The sequence below is a fragment of the Carassius carassius genome, chromosome 49, assembly GCF_963082965.1.
Source record: "Carassius carassius chromosome 49, fCarCar2.1, whole genome shotgun sequence".
In the NCBI taxonomy this organism is placed as follows: domain Eukaryota; kingdom Metazoa; phylum Chordata; class Actinopteri; order Cypriniformes; family Cyprinidae; genus Carassius; species Carassius carassius.
Window position 1 is genome coordinate 6,112,910 of NC_081803.1, and position 9,844 is coordinate 6,122,753.

Genomic DNA, 9,844 nt, shown 5'->3' on the forward strand with positions numbered 1-9,844 from the left:
TACATACAGATTTCGTGTCGTGATTGAATGTTAAAGTTTACAAATGATAATAATAATAATAATAATGATAATAATAATTACTTAGAAGGTTCAAGTACAAATAACATCATAAGGATGTTCCTAGAATGTTGTTTTAAGTATGTTTTGTCTCAATATATAGATATGTATAGGTAGATTCGAATGGTCAAGGTGTTGTCACTCACATTAAAATTATATTTTTACAAAGATCTACAACATTGCATAGCCTCTGGTTCTACATGAACTATGATGTCTATCATAGTGTCTATCAAATGTCTATGAACCGTTTCTTGTAAAGTTATGAGAAGATATATCAAATATTAATAAAGTTATAAAAATGTCCCATACACATTACTTTTAGAATGTTTTGTTGTAAATTTATATACCTTTTCAAAAACGTTGTGATAACATTCTTCGTTAGCTGGATTATTCTAATGATGTATCCAGTGTAGCTATAATTGAGATTTTGCTTGCTTGACTGAAATCACATCACCTCTTTCATGTGAAATTCATAATTTCTCTTTCAGGATTCATAGTACAGTATTTATCTTCATAAATACAAAACAGCAGTGGCTGGTTACATTCACCATTGAACCTTTCCCTCAGTTTAAAGATTTAATGACAAAAGCATTTGAACAGACAACATTTCCCCAGCGATTTCCCCAAACTTATTCAATAACCCTACTTTGTAGGTGCAGAAGGTTTGGCTCGATCCTGTCTGTCTTCATTGATCTGGCTGTGGACTGCACAATAGATGGCTTGAGTGCAACGCTCAAGTACAACACCCACTAATACTGCATACAAACATCAACACTCCAACCCACTCGGCTCTCAACACGCCACCTTCATCTTCTCCAGCCCTTAGGGCAAAATCAATGGCTTTAGCTGGCTGTGCAGAAGGAGGAAAGAGAGATAAGCACAGGAGTTAAACTGCTGTTCAACAACGCCACACCAGTGGGTTCTTTTCTTCTGTTTGGAGATGTGTGTAACTAAGATTATCACTGAGTCATTCATTCAAATGAATAGCTCAAAAACACAGATTAATTAAAAAACATTGAAGCAGAATTATGCGAAAATTTGTGGCAATTATGAAAATTTGCGATCTTTTGCAAAAATTTCGGAGTTTGCTTGATTTTGAGATAAATTCAGCAATCGCGGAATCCTGGAGGGACTGCGATTCATTCAAAAACATTAATTCATAGAAACTAAACAAATGTTTGCTTTAATAGGTATTTAATGAGTCATTAATTGAATCGATTTGATCAAAGAGACTCATTCATTCACTTCTGTGTGTTGCTCAGACACGTCGTTACTTATTAACTTCACTGAACTATTGGGCAAAATCAATATCACACTCACAATTGTGATGTTTTTCTCTCAGCATGCCAGTGATCATGTGATATTGCTTAATTAGAACTATAAGCATGCACAATATATTGACACCATACTGGTTATCAGCCATGTTTCTGTCTATTTTAGATGACCTATTTTTTATCACTGATGTTCCCAAGGGATCAAATCAAATCCTGGCATATATTTTCTCTGTGAAATACATCACATTAAAATTGAACAGGATTGGCATCTTTAAGCATGTTTATTTTTTTTTACTTTATAAACATGATTTGAATCTAAAGTCTAATCACATTTAGTATGTACATCCTCTTAAAGAGCACTATAACCAAATGCACTGGTCAATGTTAGCGTCTCTTTTGATCTGTATTTCATTCCCATACCCAAAGTTTTCATGTAAGTCTCTCATGCCGCTAAAGCAAACATGAAGTGAGCAATTGATGAGTGATGTTTTATTGAGAGTGTTTGGCTCTGTGATATTCTGGCCTGTTTTCCATTTCCTGTTGAGTTTCTTTTTGACCTCTCTTTTTCTCCCTCTGATACCTCACATCCATCTGTCTGTTTCTGTCAGAATCTTCTCAACATGAAACAAGCAGAACTGGCACAAAGACACAGCGCTGCTGAGAATCTCCCTCTTCTATCTCTAAGCTTCTCTCTTTTCCTGGCCTCTCTTTACGGCAGAATTGTTTAGCATTCGAGAAAATGAGTTGAAGTGGAATTTTCAGTGTAAACAGTGACAGTTTAATTTGGTCTTTCTTCCGGAAGTACATCGATTGATTAAAATCGTCATTATAATTAAGCAGGAAAAGTAGAAAATGACACCAAAGTGCAGCCTCTTGAAGTAGTTTCCCAAGACACAGTTTTGAAGAGAGTCAACAGTTCTGTTTCAAAACCTAGTCAGCTGCCAGCAGCAAGGCATGTTCCTGGCGCAAAGGCTCTTCAGTAAGGTAGGCAGCGATATTATGCTGACTTTTGAAATAGGCTACCTTGTTGTGGTTGAACTCTAAAGGGGCCTTGACACATACAGTGAGTTTATTGCTGGAGGCTGTATTTTTACTCACAGTACTGCTGGATCCCCTAATATTATTGGTGGGTCGCATGGCCTTTTGTCAATCTGATCAAATTAAGTTAAAAATAAGATGTTTTTGCTATATAGATGTACTGTACATTTATTGAATTTATGTTTTTTGTTTTGTTTTTTGATAGCTGTAGTGCTGTTTGTGCACTTGAGCTTCCGAATGTGGTTTGATGTAAGTAGAATAAAATGTACTAACATTTTTCGTAACAATTATGCAAATATACACCCTTGTTACGTGTAGTTACTGTGTAAGTGTAACATCCGCCAGCTGTAATCTAGTGATGACTTGTTACGTGTAGTTACTGTGTAAGTGTAACATCCGAGGGCTGTAATCTAAAATGATGACGTGTTACGTGTAGTTACTGTGTAAGTGTAACACAGTAGTATATTTAGTATATGTGCTCGCCACGGCGGCACATATACTAAAATTGGATCGATACAGAGAAGATTAGCATGGCCCCTGTGAAAGGTTGACACGCAAATCTGTGAAGCGCTCCATCTTTTTGAGGAAGTCGTGGCCTAGTGGTTAGAGAGTTTGACTCCTAACCCCAGAGGTGGAAAGAGTACAAAAATATTCTACTCAAGTAAAAGTACCATTACATTAATGAAATTTTACTTAAGTACAAGTAAAAGTACCAGTCTAAAAAATCCACTCAAGTAAAAGTAAAAAGTAGCTCATTTAAAATTTACTCAGAGTAAAAATTACTTAGTTACATTTTAACAGTGGGAGGGAGTCAAAAATGGGACAGACCAAGGGTGTCAAACTCAGTTCCTGGAGGGCCACAGTCCTGCACAGTTTAGATTTAACCCTAATTAAACACACCTGATCCAGCTAATCTAATCATTTAGGTTTATTTGAAAACTACATGATATGTGTGCTGGAGCAGGGTTAGAACTAAACTCTGCAGGGCTATGGCCCTCCAGGAACTGAGTTTGACACCCCTGGGATAGGTCTATTAATCTCAAACTAGTTGTTTTTAATTAAAGGAATCAGTTATTTAGAATAATAAAACATTTGGGCTGTTATCTGGCAAATCAGTATCAACAAACTCATCTTTTCAATACAGAGGAAATGCAAAAGCTTCATCGGACGTGGCATTTAGATGTATTACACTGTTTAGTGCAGGACAAGAATGCATTTAACCTGCAGTTACAAATGCATGAATAATGTTTTGATATGCCAGACATAAAATGTTGAATACTCATTTGAAATTATAAAAACTTAATTATAAAAAAAAAAAAATCAAAAGATACTTTAAATGTGAAATTAAAATGGCCAGTATGTGTCAGCAAGTCACTGTTAATAAGTGAGTCATTGCGACTGAACCAAATCATTTAAACGGTTGATTCATTCAGAAACGAAACACTGTCATGTTGCTCAGAGATGCAAAATTTTGCTTTGGTGGCTGTGTTTGGAATAAATTTTTGTTGTAGAAATAGAGCAAAAACAATGGCAATATGGTGTCTAAAACGCAAGTCTCTTAGTTTACTGTCCTGTTGTAAAAAAAAAAAAAAAAAAAAATATATATATATATATATATATATATATATATATATATCAGTGGCGGCTGCTGGTCTTTCAAAGAGGGGAAGCTCATTTTCGGCCTACATTATAACCCTCTGATGGTCTTCATTTGTAGTGACACTCGGGGTCTTTTTGACCCCAGACAATAACATTTCATTTTGTAATAGTAAAATATTTAAATTTTTTACAAATATAATTTTACTCTGTTCATTTATGTTTTTACTAAACTTTGTACAGTTTTTGGAGGATTTAAATCTTTTACATTTCTATAAATAAATAAATATTTATTTAAATAGGCTTTTTTTTTTTTACAAAAAAAGAAAAAAGCATTTCAGGTAAAATTCACTTCATAAAAGACCCAGATTTCTAACTTTCATACATGGGGATACCATGGATAATTTTATAAGGTTTAATGTAAGATTTTTGCCCATTTTTGGGGAAATTCAGTTAAAAAATTGTAATAAATCACTTTAACCACTAGATGGCTATAGTGTGTGTGTGTGTGTGTGTGCGCGCGCGCAGATTTTCAATCTGTCTTAGTTACCAATTTAATTTTGTGGTGGTTCTGCATTTTACAAATATCAAGAAATATTGCCGCAGTTTGTCTTTCGAATACACTTGAGAAATCCGCGATCATGGGACTGAGCGTGAAACAGCTTCGCCGACTTCTTATGGTGCAGACCGCTGTCAGTCAAAAGGAGATCGACAGATCCTCCAATCATCACGCGGAAGCCCAGTCTTCATTCACCTCCAGAGACGCTGAGCGTCCGTGGGCGGGACATAATCGCAGCATTTATCCAATGACCGTCTAGCTTCGGAGCACTGAAAAAAACTGTTCAAAGCAGCCCCATCGAAGTCAATGGACGCTCGGCTTCAACAGGGAAATGCACTGTGACGCTACGGGAATGTATGAGAAGAAAATCGAGTCAGCCGACATGTAGCTGATTAACACAATACATAATACACAATAGTACATATTTGACCGTTGGGTTTTTTTTTTTTTACAATAGAGGGGAAGCTGAGCTTCCCTTACAGTCTTAAAGAAATCCCCACTGATCTAACTATATATATATATATATATATATATATATATATATATATATATATATATATATATATATATATGTGTGTGTGTGTGTGTGTGTGTGTGTGATTATGATTTTTAGAGGACAAGACAGCATTCTTTGTGTGATTTTGATTCTAAATGATTTTGATTGATTTCATTCTAAATGCATTTCAACAGACTGAATCACACAGTGAAAGAACACTCTAAATGCGCGCGTACATCATTAAAACAACAATTATGATATTATCGCAGACAATATATATCGCACACTCCGCACCAGTCTTTTTGGCTAATTTGTGCAAAACCTCTTGCTAAAATGTCAAAGCATCATTTTAACCACCAATGCAATGACGCAATTATTTAGCTCACCTCTATATGCTTACGTGGGGTTGATGTCTTGTCGAGATTTTATAAACTGCTAGTTTGGTCTCCCTAGGCAAGCACAGCATAATAGAGCATACATATGGCCAGGGGTTCACTTCATTTCCTTGAGTTCAACTTCAGAATATGACGGGGTTTCGTTTTCAGCGGTGTCTGCACCACCACTAACGCCTGTTTTGTCCGTCTGCATCTTTCTTGTGATTTTAGCGCCAGTTTGCCCTCCTGCCCATTATTTACTGACATAGCTTCCAGGGAGCGATTTTTTTTTTTTACTCAGTAATTAATGTGTTTTAAAATGTAGCGAAGTACAATACTTCAAACAAAATATACTTAAGTAAAAGTAAAATTACAGATTAAAAAAAATACTTTAAAAAGTAGAAGTACACAAAAAAGCTACTCAATTACAGTAACGCGAGTAAATGTAATTCGTTACTTTCCACCTCTGCCTAACCCTAAGGTTGTGGGTTTGAGTCTTGGGCCTGCAATATCACGACTTAGGTGCCCTTGAGCAAGGCACCGAACCCCAACTGCTCCCTGGGTGCCGGAGCATAAATGGCTGCCCACTGCTTCGGGTGTGTGTGTTCACAGTGTGTATGTGTTCACTGCTGTGTTTGTGCACTTTGGATAGGTTAAATGCAGAGCACGAATTCTAAATATGGGTCACCATACTTGGCTGAATGTCACATCACTAACATCCGTGGGCTGTAATATAAAGTGATGACTTGTTACGTGCAGTTACTGTGTAAGTGTAACATCCGCGGGCTGTAATCTAAAGTATTGACTTGTTACATGTAGTTACTGTGTAAGTGTAACATCTGCGGGTTGTAATCTAAAGTAATGACTTGTTACGTGCAGTTACTGTGTAAGTGTAACATCTGCGGGCTGTAATCTAAAGTGATGACTTGTTACCCTCTTGTTACGTTTTTTTATAAATCTTTACTAATAACCTTTCCTAATAATGTGCTAATTAGCATGTTTCATGATTAATGCGGCTAAAATAAACGTCTCTCTGAGAGTGGCTCAGAAGAGAGGGGCGGGGTCAGCAGCCCTCATTAACATTTAAAGGAGAAAAGATACAAAACTGCTTGCGCTGAAAAGAGCTGTTTTTGACAGTTTAATAAAATTTGTTTTTACATCACCACTGAGAAATTTTAAACAAATTATCTTACAGACTTTTCATTAAGACCCTAAAGAATCATATCAACTTGTGTAAAATGGGCAGCCGATGACCCCTTTAAATCTTACAGAAAAAAAAGGAAATACTGAAAATACTGAAATGACCATTTATGTTTTAACAGTCCTAGTGAGAAAATTAAAGTCACGCAAATTCCCAGATAAATAAATAAGCTTGATAAAAAAATTCCTGTTACAGTCCTGTGGGACATTTAGGTGTTATCCAGATGTTTGAGTGTGGTGGACATCTTTCCATTTCTCAGAATCCTTGAACATGGCCCAGAGGGAGTGAAAAAGACATCAAACAGCACATAAGGGTTCAGTTTCAGTTCTTCTAATGCAATGATGTCCTTACAGTAGTGCTACGACCGCCTCCGTCAGAGAAGACTATGAGCTCACCTGCAGAAAGCAGATAAAGAGAACCAGTCCACTTGTGACATCAGAAAATGTCACACCATTAGCCCTGAAAATCCAAACCAATTTTTCCCGGGAACTTTGATCTGGGATTAAACACACACACACACACACACAAAAAAAAACATTTTTGGATGAGATGGAGGTGGGGTAGATCTGTCAAGAGCTCCATAATCAGCCGGAGCAATAGTTAGAGGGCCTGGAGAGTCCATTAGATTTTCTTATAAGTGTGCAGCAGCCAGAGATACCGGCTGATTTAACATCGCAATAGATAATGTAATAAGGACATTTCAGTGGTTTGTTATGAAGTGCAGAATTCTTGCGGAGAGAGGATTCCAGCAATATTCTAGTTCTCTGCTATAACGTCTCCATCTCTGGGGTGCCACTTGTAATATTTGATGAATGGCTCTCTTCACAAGGATAAAAATTCATTTTGCTGCCTCAAATGCTTTTTCCTCACTTTTCGTCAAAACCCTTGAGTGGAGTTCATATGATGGATGCCTTTGTCTTGTCAATGGTCATTTGCAAAAAGCACTGTGCTCAAAGTCTGCTATGCCAAAGCATCTTTCTGTCAGTGATGACTCACACGCTGCAGTAGGAAAACTATAAATACACCGTTTTTACCTTAAGGAGCTATTCTTTCAGCTTGAACCCCTTAAAAATGATTCCATTACTACCGGAATCAATACAAATTTAAAATGTTTTTTTTTTTAAAATGTCTTGTTACATGTTCACCAAGGCTGCATTTATTTGATCAAAAATACAGTAAAAACTGCAATATTGTGATATATTATTACAATTTAAATGTGTTGTTTTATATTGTTTTAAAATGTAATTTATACCTGTGATGTCTTCAGTGTCACATATACCTCAGAAGTACCTTTAATATGCAGTTGTAATTGTATCCATTATTATTTGTGCTCAGTTATTATTAGTGGCTTCTATTGTTATCAATGTTGAAAACAGTTTTTGCTGCTTAATATTTTTGTTGAAACTATCTTTACTTGTTTTTAAGAAGTAATAGTCATTTTAATGCTTTATATTATATTTATCAGATAGATTTACTAAATCTGTTAATTTTGTAACACAGGTGGATTTGGAAAAGCCGTTTAAAACCTACTGTTCTTTTTATCCTGATGAATCCATTTGAAATTGCTCCGAAAACTGACATAATGGGTTTCTGTCAGCTGAATTCTTCTCTGTCTCTCTCTCGCCACCTTATTACCTTGAGTGAACCCACAGTTCTCCATTGAATGTGTTTTCTGCCCTTTTTAGCTCGATTAAAAGGCTTGGCATTCATTTCACGCCGTGATTTCAAACACTGTTTACCCTCACAGGAGCAGAACATCTGCTCGGCTCTCCATGTAGCTCGTGGTGAAATTATCAAAAACTCTCCTTAGGATAATAAAGACTTCATGAGCTTGCTCTTCACAAATCAATTAAGTGTCTTAATACCTATGACAGTTGTGCGCTGTTGGGATATTGTGGACCGAGATTTTAAAGTTCAATCGAAGAGTATGTGGCATGTTGGGAGTAATATGCAGTCTGTAATCCAACAATGCCTCCCACTTTGAGGAGAAGAATTCAATTTCTTTGAAAAAGACCATTGATTATCACCGGAAGACTTAAGCTTAAGCTTAAATAGTTAAGTCAAAATTAGCCTTGACTCACTGGCTGTGTCCGTCGAGGACTTTAATTTGAGAGTACCTGTAGTTCACGCTCTTAACACAAAAATTGAAAACATACAACTAGAAATGTGTTAAGGTTATTAATGTACATTCAGCAGCGGGGTGCTTTAGTGAAATATGTAATTTCCCAGCCTCATTAAGCACTTTACTGCAATACCATACTTCAAGTGAGAAAAGTTTCTGCGCGTTTACTAAATGGTCCTCGGTGACAGGAGGAAATGAGGTCAATGAGGTGCAAGAACAGTGACGTGGAAAGGTCACTCTATTACGAAGCCTTCGGAAGACGTCTTAGCCATCTCTTCTAGTCGATCCAGATCCCATGAAACCTGTGCATGCAAACATTGTGCATCAACAAAAGCGTTGTTCAGACGATGCTGTCACAGTTACAGACTGTCACAGAAGACACACATTTCCCCGCCGCTATTTATAATTCACAGCTTTTCAGTTGGGCAAAAGATCTCTTTACACAAGCCAGAATAACAAACAGTCAATTTTTAGGATTCTGTTTTTATGAAGGCAGAAGCTAGTGAATAAAGGACTGGAAAAGTGTATAAAACAATAAAACTCTGTTTAGAGGCCCTGCTAAGATGAATTGCTTTGTGAAATAAAGTACACAAATAATATAGACGAATCTGAGGTACTTTTCTTTGAAACATGTAAACAAGACTACTTTTTCAAAGAAATTTTTTGGGGAAACTGATAAATACACAACGAGCAAAAATACTTTTAATTAAAATAAGTAGTCAATATGACTGCACATATATATCATTAATTTTAAGATTTCATTTTTATTAAAACAGATTTTTTTATTATGTATTTTTTATTAATCATTTGAGATACTAGCATGGTTTTTATTAATAATTAGATTATTTTATATATATTTTATATATATTTTTAATTATATATATATATATATATATATATATATATATATATATATATATATATATATATATATATATATATATAATTTTAATTAATGTTACATTTATTAAATTGAGTTTTTTTTATGGTTCTTGTTTTAGTTTTGGCTAACTATTATAATCCTGACTAGAGCAGAGAATTATATTTTCTGACTTAAAAAAAAAATGTGGGGGAAAGCAGTAAAAATGTTATTTAATTGTGTTTTTTGCTGTGATTCCAAAAATGTT

At 35.5% G+C, this 9,844-nt stretch overlaps 1 non-coding gene across 1 annotated transcript; it reads left to right on the plus strand.

Moving 5' to 3' along the window:
- Window positions 1-2,844: 2,844 nt before the first annotated feature.
- Window positions 2,845-2,951, plus strand: LOC132133002 (U6 spliceosomal RNA). The gene has a single exon (XR_009429122.1). It is a non-coding gene; the product is annotated as a U6 spliceosomal RNA (small nuclear RNA).
- Window positions 2,952-9,844: the final 6,893 nt, after the last annotated feature.